The sequence below is a fragment of the Pinus tabuliformis genome, chromosome 7 (genome assembly GCF_031772625.1).
Source record: "Pinus tabuliformis cultivar Carrire ecotype Pingquan chromosome 7, CPIR1, whole genome shotgun sequence".
Taxonomy (NCBI): domain Eukaryota; kingdom Viridiplantae; phylum Streptophyta; class Pinopsida; order Pinales; family Pinaceae; genus Pinus; species Pinus tabuliformis.
This window is the reverse complement of record NC_142293.1, coordinates 1264085217-1264096351: the sequence shown is the minus strand read 5'-3', so window position 1 is coordinate 1264096351 and position 11135 is coordinate 1264085217.

Below are 11135 nucleotides of genomic sequence, written 5' to 3'. Positions count from 1 at the left end.
AATTACAATAGAGGGATTCTATGGGGCACAGAAATAACAATATGGGGGTAATAGGGGCACAACAATATAAATAGGGGGTATAACTACAATAGTAATGGGGTAATCCCTAGTATTATAGGGACCCAACATGCCCCTCTCCTTCAAAAAAGTGTTGTCCTCAACGCTTGAGCAGTTCTGGATACTTCTGCATAAAATTCTCATCTTCCCATGTGGAATCTTCAGCGGATAAGTTCTTCCACTTGATAAGATACTCTGAAATTGATCGATTTCGTAGCTGTCGAGTTCTTGTTTCTGTGATTGCTTCCGGTTCCAATATAATTTTTCCTTCCTCGTCAAGTTCTGGCAATATTGTTTGAATTGGGAGCTTGTCACCTATAACCTTCTTTAAACATGAAACATGGAAAACTGGGTGCAATCGAGAAGCTGCAGGAAGCTCCAATTTGTATGCCATAGTACCAATCTTTTCCAACACCTTGTACGGACCATAATACTTTGGTGATAATTTATTATCCTTCTTAGCTTGCTTTAGGGACATTTGCTTATATGGTTGTAGCCGTAGGAATACCCAATCACCTACATCAAAACTTCTTTCACTGCGATGTTGATCTGCCTGTTGTTTCATTCTATTTTGTGCCAACACGAGGTTATCCTTTAAGAGTTGGAGGACTTGTTGTTGATGTTCGATGTGATGTTCCACTGCCTGAACCTTAGAATTTTCTCTTAAATATGATGTGATGGATGGTGGTTGATACCCATAAAGTGCCATAAATGGGGTCATTTTTGTTGCTGTATGGAAGGAAGTGTTATACCACCATTCAGCCAGAGGCAACCATTTGACCCATTGTGTTTGTTTATCAGATACAAAGCAACGAAGATATCCTTCCAAACATTTGTTTACTATCTCAGTTTGCCCATCAGATTGAGGATGATAAGATGAGCTATGAGCTAACTGAGTACCAAGACAAGAAAATAATTCTGTCCAAAAATTTCCAGTGAAAATGGGATCTCTGTCACTTACAATAATCTTTGGGTTTCCATGTAGCTTTTGAACTGTTTCCATAAATGCAGTAGAAACTGTACTGGCTTTAAATGGATGTGATAATGCACAAAAGTGTGCATACTTGGTAAGTCTGTCAACTACCACCATGATGACACTCTTTCCCTCAGACTTGGGTAAACCTGTGATAAAATCCATTGAAACCTCCTCCCAACGTTGGCTTGGAATGGATAAAGGTTGTAATAGACCTGGTGTCTTAATTGTTTCAACTTTATTTTGCTGGCAAACCAAACATTCCGCCACAAACTTTTGAATATCTGATTTAAGGCCATCCCAAAAAAATTCCTTCTTAACCCTGTGGTAAGTTTTTAAAAATCCTGAGTGCCCTCCTAAGGGAGAAGTGTGCAATTCCATAAGAATCTTTTGTTTTAGCTGGGAATTCTTACAGAGGTATAAGCGATCTTTGTACCATAACGAATCATTTTGCCAGCTAAATGTATCAGAAGTACTGGAATCTTGTTGTAGCTTTTGAATAAGTGCCCACACTTCTTCGTCGTTCTTCCATTCCTCCCTTGCTTCGTTTATCCAATCTGGTTGGATAATAGAAATGGCACACAACAATGCTTCCACATCCTCATCCTTTCTTGAGAGTGCATCTGCCACCACATTTTGCTTCCCTTTTTTGTAGATGATTTCAAAGTCATAACCCAACATCTTTGTGACCCACTTTTGTTGCTCTTCAGAGGATAATCTTTTTCTAAAAAGTATTTAAGGCTATCATGATCCGTTTTTACCTTGAAGTGTCTTCCCATTAGGTAGGGTCGCCATTTCTTAAGTGCATGGAGTATTGCCAACATTTCCTTCTCATAAATAGCTTTGCTTAAAAACTTTCCCTTGATTGGACGACTTTCAAAAGCAATGGGTCTTTCATCTTGCATTAGAACAGCACCAATTCCATTCCTGAAGCATCACATTCCACAATAAAGGTTTTTGTGAAGTCCGGCGTAGCTAAGACCGGTGCTTGGCACATTGCCTCTTTAAGATGTTCAAAGGCCTTTGTTGCTTCCGAAGTCCATGAAAATGAATCTTTCTTCAATAATGTTGTTAGAGGTGCTGCTATTCTCCCATAATTCTTAACAAACTTGCGATAATACCCTGTCAACCCAAGAAATCCTCGCAGATGCTTTATGGATGTGGGGATTTTCCATTCCTTAATGGCTTTAATTTTGCTAGGGTCTACCTTAACTCCTTCATGAGATACAATATGACCCAAATATTCCACCTCCTGGACTCCAAAGAAACATTTGGATCTTTTTGCATATAATTGTTTCTCCTCCAATAGTTGTAACACCCTGTCAACATGTTCAACATGATCCTTCCAAGACTTGCTGTAGATTAGTATATCATCAAAAAATACTAACACAAATTTTCTAAGGAATGGTTTGAAAATTGAATTCATCAAACCTTGAAATGTTGAAGGTGCATTGGTAAGGCCAAAAGGCATGACCAAAAATTCATAATGACCCTCATGAGTTCTAAATGCCGTTTTCGGAATGTCTTCAATCTTCATTCTAATTTGATGATATCCCGAACGAAGATCCAACTTGGTGAAGTAAATTGATCCATGCAATTCATCCAGTAATTCATCAATAACAGGAATGGGGAACTTATCTTTAATAGTGAGCTTGTTGAGCTCCCTATAATCTGGACACATGCGCCATGATCCATCCTTCTTGTGCACCAATACTACTGGAGCTGAGAAAGAACTTTGACTTGGTTGAATTATACCAGCCTCTAGCATTTCTGCAACCATACGTTCAATTTCACTTTTTTGGACATATGGATATCTGTACGGCCTGATGTTTGGAGGAACACTTCCTGGAATCAGATGAATAGCATGATCATGATCACGCATAGGTGGGAGACCTTTGGGAGTCTCAAATACCTTGGAATGATTGTCCAGGACTTTTTGGAGATCTGGAGAAATAGATGATTCCAATGTGGAAACATCTAGCGAACATAATTGTGCAATTACACCTCTTTGCTCCTTTTTTAGAAGCTTTGTCATGCCATTAGAGCTGATTATCTTTCCTGGTTTCCCTGCAATACCCCTTAATTCAACTTCCTTTCCTTCCACAGAAAATTTCATGAAAAGTTCTTGAAAATTAAAAGCTATTGTACCCAAGGATTGTAGCCATTGGACTCCTAGTACAACATCAGCACCTCCCATTGGAATGGAAAGCATTGGGCTAGTCAATACATATTCTCCCATGGATAGCTTGATATTATGGCACTTTCCAGAACAATTTATTGTTCCTCCATTTGCAATCATCACTTGACACTCTGGTGCTGGATATAGGAAGCAATTCAATTCTTTTGCTACCTTACAATGAATAAAATTGTGGGTGCTTCCTGAATCAATCAACACTATTACCTTTTTCTTCTTGATTTGTCCTTCTATCTTGATGGTTTGAGGAGTGGTAATTCCCGCCAATGCATTACAAGATATGGTCGGATTTATTTGTTCTTCATCTAGGCTTTGTTCCTGGAATATATCCTCTTCTTTTGACCTTTCTTGCTCCTTTTCTTCTTCCTCTTCACAATCTATGTAGAATAATTTCTTCTCAGCACACTTATGACCTTTTGTGTATTTGCTATCACAATTGTAACAAAGCCCTTTTGCTCTTTTTTCTTCCAATTGTTGTGGTGTCAACCTTGTAGGTTGTGGAAGACTATGGGCAACAACACTTCCGTCTTTATAGTTGTGAATGGTATGCTTCCTAGTTGCCATAATTTTGCTTTCCATTTTTCTTGCTAACCTGAATGCCTTCTCTAATGAATCAGGTTCCCAAAGGCGCACATCATGTTGGATATTATCCTTTAAAGACCCTATGAACACATCAATCCTATGCTCCTCTGGAATATCTTTTACCCTTATGTTCAATTTTTGGAACTCCTCAATGTGCTCCATTATTGAACCCTTTTGTTTGAGACTTATCAATTGGCTAAAAAAAGTGTTGCTTTTTGTATCCTCATAATGTGCTATCAATTCTTCCGTAAAAATTGCCCAAGTGATAAATTGTTTACGAGAACAAAGCCATTGATACCATACAAACTGATTTGGTTCCAAATATAAAGTTTCCATACGTACCTTTTGTGTGTTTTGCACATTATTGAGATCGAAGAATTGCTCCATCTGTAATATCCATGTGGCGGAATCCTTGCCATCAAACTTCCTCATATCGATTTTTGGAACATGGTGAGTCTTCGATCCAACATTAGAGTCTATGGAATCATGATTAACATTTCTTTTGTTCTCATCATGAGTTTCCTTTACTACCTTTTCACCATTAGTGACCCTTTCTTGTAGCAACTTCTTCAATTCTTCCATGTCTGTCTTCAAATCTATCTTCAAATTTGCCATCGAATCCTCCATCTTAGCTTCCATACCCTTTATCTTAGATTCCACGCCATTTACCTTAGCTTCTGTTAGCTTTTCTGAGCGTGACATTTGTTGCACTTGTTCTTGTAATTTTGATATATCATGTAGCATTTCTTCCTCTTCTTCATGAGTCATGCTAGAGCTTTCAGGTTCCTTACTAGGTGTTTGCATTTTCTTTCCTCGGGGCATCAGTTACCGATAATAATGCTTTACTATGCCCTTTGAATTCCGTTAAACCAATCTTACACAAAAATTAAAAAAGAACTACACATCTTTTTTTTCACTTTATAGAAGCCTGATATTGCATCTGATGTATCTCTGTAATCTCAGATCATCCAATTCTGAAATTGCTACCTATAGTAGCCTTCTGTGTCCTCTTTCCAATGCCGCAAGTCTGAGACAAATTGGATTCTCCAAGGAAGAGTTATGTGAAATCTCCCACAGTGACTTTCTTTTATACTGGTTCAGTAGAGCGAACTTGTACGACGTGCCACGAGTCCTTGTTTCAACCTTTGAATCTAAAACACACAAACAAGAACCTACAGTCCGTCCTCTTTCTGTACCTTTTTACGAAATTTCAATCCGATCCTCAGAGAGAGAGATATGATGATTTTCCCCAGGTCACCTATTTTGAATGTAATTCAGGAGTCTGCAAAAAGGCCAACTTCCTCAGATCATATCTCCGAACATATCGCGCGAAAAGATCTGAAATTCGGACCCAAGATTCAGCGCCAATTCTTCTCAAATGGGTTTTTTTTGCGTCTTCGGAAACATCACAGAAACAAAGTTATAGCGAAAATTCCACGATGACCTGTTTGGAGCAGCGAAACCCTAGAATCCAAAGCTCTGATACCAAATGTTATGAAACCAGCTCACAAAAAGATAGAAAAGAGAGATCCACGCCTTAGAATTCAGCCTCTTCGAGGGGGCAACCTCCTTTACATTACATAAATGAACAATTCTTGGATGATACAAATGACAAAACCTCCTTTCTATATATAGGAGTCTAAGGAGTCACAATATAATCCAGCCGACCTAACAATAATAATATAAAGCCACAAAAATAACAATAGAGGGATTCTATGGGGCACAGAAATAACAATATGGGGGTAATAGGGGCACAACAATATAAATAGGGGGTATAACTACAATAGTAATGGGGTAATCCCTAGTATTATAGGGACCCAATAGACCTTGAGCTATAAATTGATACTGAGGTTGACCTTGGGGTACATATTGAGGCTGGGGTTGACCTTAAGGAATGTATTGTACTATGGGTACATACTGTCCTTGAGGTTGCCCCCCAGACGCAACTTGTGTACCTTGAGGTTGTCCCCCAGGCGTTAATTGAGGCTGCCCCCCAGGCGGTAATTGGCCACCTTGAGGTTGAGAACCGGGAACTGAACCTGACATCATGTAAATGTCTCCTACACCCAACGGTTTATTACCATTGTTTCCAGCTAATAACCCATGTTCAATGGGTTGAGGAGATGCTCCCGCAAAAGTACCAGAAAGTGACTGATACCCAGAGGGAACAGAAGGACCGCCATACAAGAAAGATTCAGGAGATTGAGTGAACAGGGACGACTGACCAGACATATTTACAGGAGTATAAATACCTCCAGGTGGAAAAGGAGTACGAGGTGGAGAAAAACTTATCCCTGAGTTGTCTAAATAATTGGTTAACGAAAGGTACCAAGTAGTACTTCTAGGAGGACTGTAAAAGATGGATTCACGCTCCCTTAGATCAATAGTAGGTTGATCTTCAAGGATAGATACGCCAAATTCTTCCTATGGAGCAAGTTCTTCAATAGCTATCAAACCAGCAGGAAGATTTTCAGTGATAACGCTTTCTACCCTGGGTGAATCAGGTGCACTAGAAGTTGGAGTAACAGGTTCAGATATTTCAGGTTCTTCGCCTATATCACTAGTAGATGAAAAACTACCAGCAAGCTCGGAAACTGCAACAGCTTCGGGATTATAACCTGTTTCTAGACCTTGGTAATCTAGATGGACTACCAACGACGATTCTCCTTCTTCAGGTGAACCTACTTTACTGCCACTAGGAGTTACAAGGACTTTCAAACCTTCGTAATGACCCGGAACCTCTTCAGGAGGTTCGCCCCGAAGTCTATGGGACTTCCTCAACAAATCGGCCACGGTAACAATCTCAGGAGACTTGCCCTGAAGTCTACGGGACTGTCTCGGTAATTCAGCCACAGTTAAAAACTTTTAACTACTACACACGCAAACAAAGTAAAATCTCAAAGCAAACCACCTAAAGTCTCTAAAGAACCAAACAAATTTGAATCACACGCCTAAAGAATCTAGGGCGTCAAACCATACACAAACAGTAGCCTTCCGGACCGAAAACACTAGTTGGAGATGAAACCCAACATCGCCGAATTCAGTACAGAAGTGGTGGGTGGAACAGTTACCCCGGCAACCTGTTTAATGAATAGACCGGCACAAGTTCCTCCACTTTAACCATCTCGAGTGAAGTGAACCCCCCGGAAAATCCAAGTGAGTCTAGCCGACGTCTGCTGTAGGTACAGTGGGATCTTCCCTCCACCGTCACCTCGGTAGAATCCTAAAGATAATGGTCACTAAGGTTACCAACAGCAACAAATGCACCTGGGGGAACAGTCTACGACCCGATAGCACGCAAGGGTAGAGTAACAAGCTCAATCCCCTTGCCGGCTCCTTGACAATAATCCAAGGTTTACCGACAAGTGACCCCAGGCTCCTCGACAATAATCCGAGGTTTACCGTTTGTAGTACGTGCGTATCTGGCGTCTTTCCCAATGAAGGAGGATTGATCCCCTCACTGGTTCGGACACGGTCTCGTGCTTCTCCTTTAAGAGGAGCTTTCCCAGAGTACAAATGAAACAGTTGGATTTATCCTACCACAAGATGAGCTACTTGTTTGGTTTTACTGTCTTGGAGAGTTGATTACTCTCCTACTCCAAGACACTAGCCTGATCTATATTGGTGTTTCAGAACCCTAGTAAATAAAAAGTTACTAAGTTGATTTTACTTTAAGCGTTAATTTTTATGGCTTTTCTTTAAGACAAAAGGTAGTGGAGATGAAACTGATGGTGTGTAGACTCGACTCAAATCCACTAAAAAGATGCACTTAGGATGATTTATACTAATTTTCTTTTTCAATGAATTCCCTAGCTAAGAGAGTTGGAGAATGCAAAATTGATATAATTGGCAATGAAAATCAAAGAAACAAACTCTTTATCTTTTCCAAAACATACAACACACGACCACTAATCACTTCACGAAAATTCATTTTTCTTTCAAAGACTCAAATGCTACCAAAGCAAACTTTCCTTCAAAAGATATTTTTTGTCTTTTTCCTAATTAATAAAGCATGTAAAACTTACTTTAACAAAAATCAAAGTTAAAAAATCTATGGCAATCAAATCAACTCAATTTCACTCAAAAGCAAATCTAAGAGAAAATTCACCTAAAAGTAAATCTAACGAGGCAAAAGCCTACTAAAGATGATTCCTGGATGTTTTACTCAGTCAAAATGTAACTAAGGACTAGTTAATGCAGAACCAAAAACCAGTCAAAAACAAAAATCAAAATCTTTTGTTCTTTTTCTCAAGAATAAAATTCAAAGTTCAATCAACAAACTTTTTCGAGATTCGCAAAGAGAGGACACAAAGGTAGGTTTCTCACAAGGGTGGATTCTATGAAAGGCCCGACTCCTAAGAGGACTGAACAAAACCAGGGAGATCCAAAGTTTGACAACCTCTAAAGCCAAAGTCACTACAGGACCAGTGAAAAAATCAAACCCTAGGGCAAAATCTCTATGAATTTCACTAAAACTCTCGACACTGACGAAACAAGCTTAGGTGAAGATTGATGGCAGATAACCAGTGGATTTGGGCAGGAAAAACAAATTAAAACCAAAATCTAAAAGGCAAAAAGAAGAAAATTAAAAATTTTCTTAATTTTGACAGGGTACGTAGGCGACCTGTTTGCACAGGTGCGGGTACGCTCTGTGCACAAAGCTGCAGTGCGTACAGGTACGCACTGTGCTCAACGCAGAGGCTGCGTACTTCTAGAAAAACAAAGAAAAACTAAAATCTAATTTAACCCTAAGCTAGCCCACCCAAAAATACAGTCAGACAGCCAAAAACGAGAAAACAGACGACTTTTCTCAGATCAAAATTTCATACAAAGGAAAAAACATTCACATCAATGGAGTCCCCAGCAGAGTCGCCATTTTGTCATGCGGAAAGAGTCGATAATGCGGACAAAACTGACCTCCCTAGAAGCAAGGGCTTTCTAGTGACAAACAAGACAAATAAACACTACCTTTCTCTAAACATGCATCGAGAATACAAGTAATCAGGTGATTTTAACATACCTTTAGTCCAACGCTTTGTAGTAGTCCAGCCTCGTCGATCCAGATGAGCTCCTCCTTCTCTTCGAAACCTGCATTCACTAACAAGCCAAAAGATTAAATAGCACCTGATAAACTCATAAAACAATACATATTCATCATACATACCAAGGAGTATATGAAACAAATCATGAATAACAATCTGTTGAGAAAAATGAGTTCATTTGTATTAAGTGGAAACAAAAGAAACCATTACAACCTGAGCCTTGGTGTTGTGCAGGTCCCTCCTAGGGTCCAGCAAGAGTTTTCCTTTACTTTGATCAGCTCACCCACTCTCAAATAAGGCTAGGAAAGGATGGGAATCTCTCCTCTCAAGCTTTACAAGGGAGTCCTAATTCCAGCAGCATCTACCCTTAGGAATGTTCAGCTTTCAACCTCCCCTCCCTATGGCCCAATGCCTGTATTTATAGTGCTCTAGAGGAAGTTATTCAGGTCCACCATCAATGGGATAAGCCCCTCTTTGGATGGGATAGCTCCCCTCTTGATGGGATAAGTTCCTCTTTGATAGGGATACATGAACCATCTGGAGGCGCTCCATACACGTCAAACAAGCTTCTAGAATGCTCTAGAAATGACCACAAGTAACTTTTTTGGAGTGAAACTTGCGCCTTTTGACCTTTACAGGAGTACGCACCCATTTCTTTACAGATAGAGCGTACAAGTACGCAGGTATTGTGAACTTGGGGTGTGTACACGCAGGTAAGGCTAAGAGAAACTGCGTACCCAGAGATATATAGATTTTTAATGACTTTCTCTCTTTCTTGGAGTTTGACATGGAGAGCAGAGGTATGAGGCTTGCCAAGGAGGATAGTATGACAGTTGATGGAGCCATACTAACTGCAAATAGTCATGGTGACAAATTTTAGTGTAACACTATGGTGATTTTCCAAGTAGTGTTATAGGCCTAGGTAGCCTCAACCAATCGATCTGCCCAATCTTTTTTGCTGCTACTCACTACCTTAGTCAAAATCCCTTCCAAAGCTCTGTTAGTGACTTCCACCTATATATTTTCTTGCAGATGATAAGGGGTGGAAGTTCTGTGCTTAATTTTGTGATGTGTGAGCAGGTCCTTAATTAGATTGGAGGTAAACTGACTTCCTTGATCTGTGACTAATTCTCTTGGATAGCCAAACTTGTAGAAGATATTTTCCGTCAAAAACTTAGCTACTTTTTCTTCTGTTGCTACTTTGATTGCCTTTGTTTTTGCCCATTTTGTCAGGTAATCCGGGCACACAATGATGTAAGATTTCTGTTTTGAAGGAGGGTTGATAGGACCCACAAAGTCCATGCCCACTTCTCAAATGGCTCGAAATTCACTTGAGGTTGCAAGGGCATCTCATCCCTTGGAGTAGGTTTCCCATCCTTTGGCATCAATCACATTGGCTGATGTATCTCCTGACACCTTGATGAAGAGTGGGTCAATAGTAACCTGCCTGTAGAATTTTGAAGGCAGTTCTCTTTGCTGCAAAGTGGCCCCCACAGGGCCCATCATGACAAGTTAGGAGGATATCAGAAACTTCCTCCTCCCTGACACATCGCCTCAAAATCTGTTCTGGGCCAAGTTTAAAAAGATTGCCGCCAATCCAAGTGAATGGGGTACTTTTCCTCACAATCTTTCTCTTCTCTTTTGAGGACAGGTGTGGTGGAAACTGTGCTGAAATAAAATAATTTGCTATATCAGCAAACCATGGAGAGAGTACAGAAATAGAAAATAGGTGTTCATCTGGCATTTGATCATCCACCATTCCTTCTTCACTTGCAGGCAGATCTAGTCTAGACAGAAAATCAACAACAACATTTTCCTTACCTGGCTTATCAACAATGGTCAAATCAAATTGCTGCAATAAAAATAACCATCTAATGATACAAGCATTTACATTAGGTTTATTCATCAAATACCTAATTGTAGCATGATCGGTGTGTATGAATGTTTGATAGCCAGTGATGTAGTGTTTGAACTTGTTTAGGGAATGGACTACAGCTAGGAGCTCTTTTTCGGTTACAGTGTAGTTTAATTCTGCCTTGGACAGGTTTTACTGACAAAATATATGGCATATGGCAACTTCTCTTCAACCTGCCCTAAGGCTTCTCCTATAGCTTTGTTCAAGGCATCTGTTTGAATGTGGAAAGGTAGGGCCCAGTTTGGACCTCTCAAGATTGGGGCAGTTATCAGCTTACCTTTCAAGGCATCCAGAGCCTCTTGACAGTTGTCAGTCCATATGAACTCAACATATTTTCCCAAAAGACCAAACAATGGAGAGGCTAGCTTACTA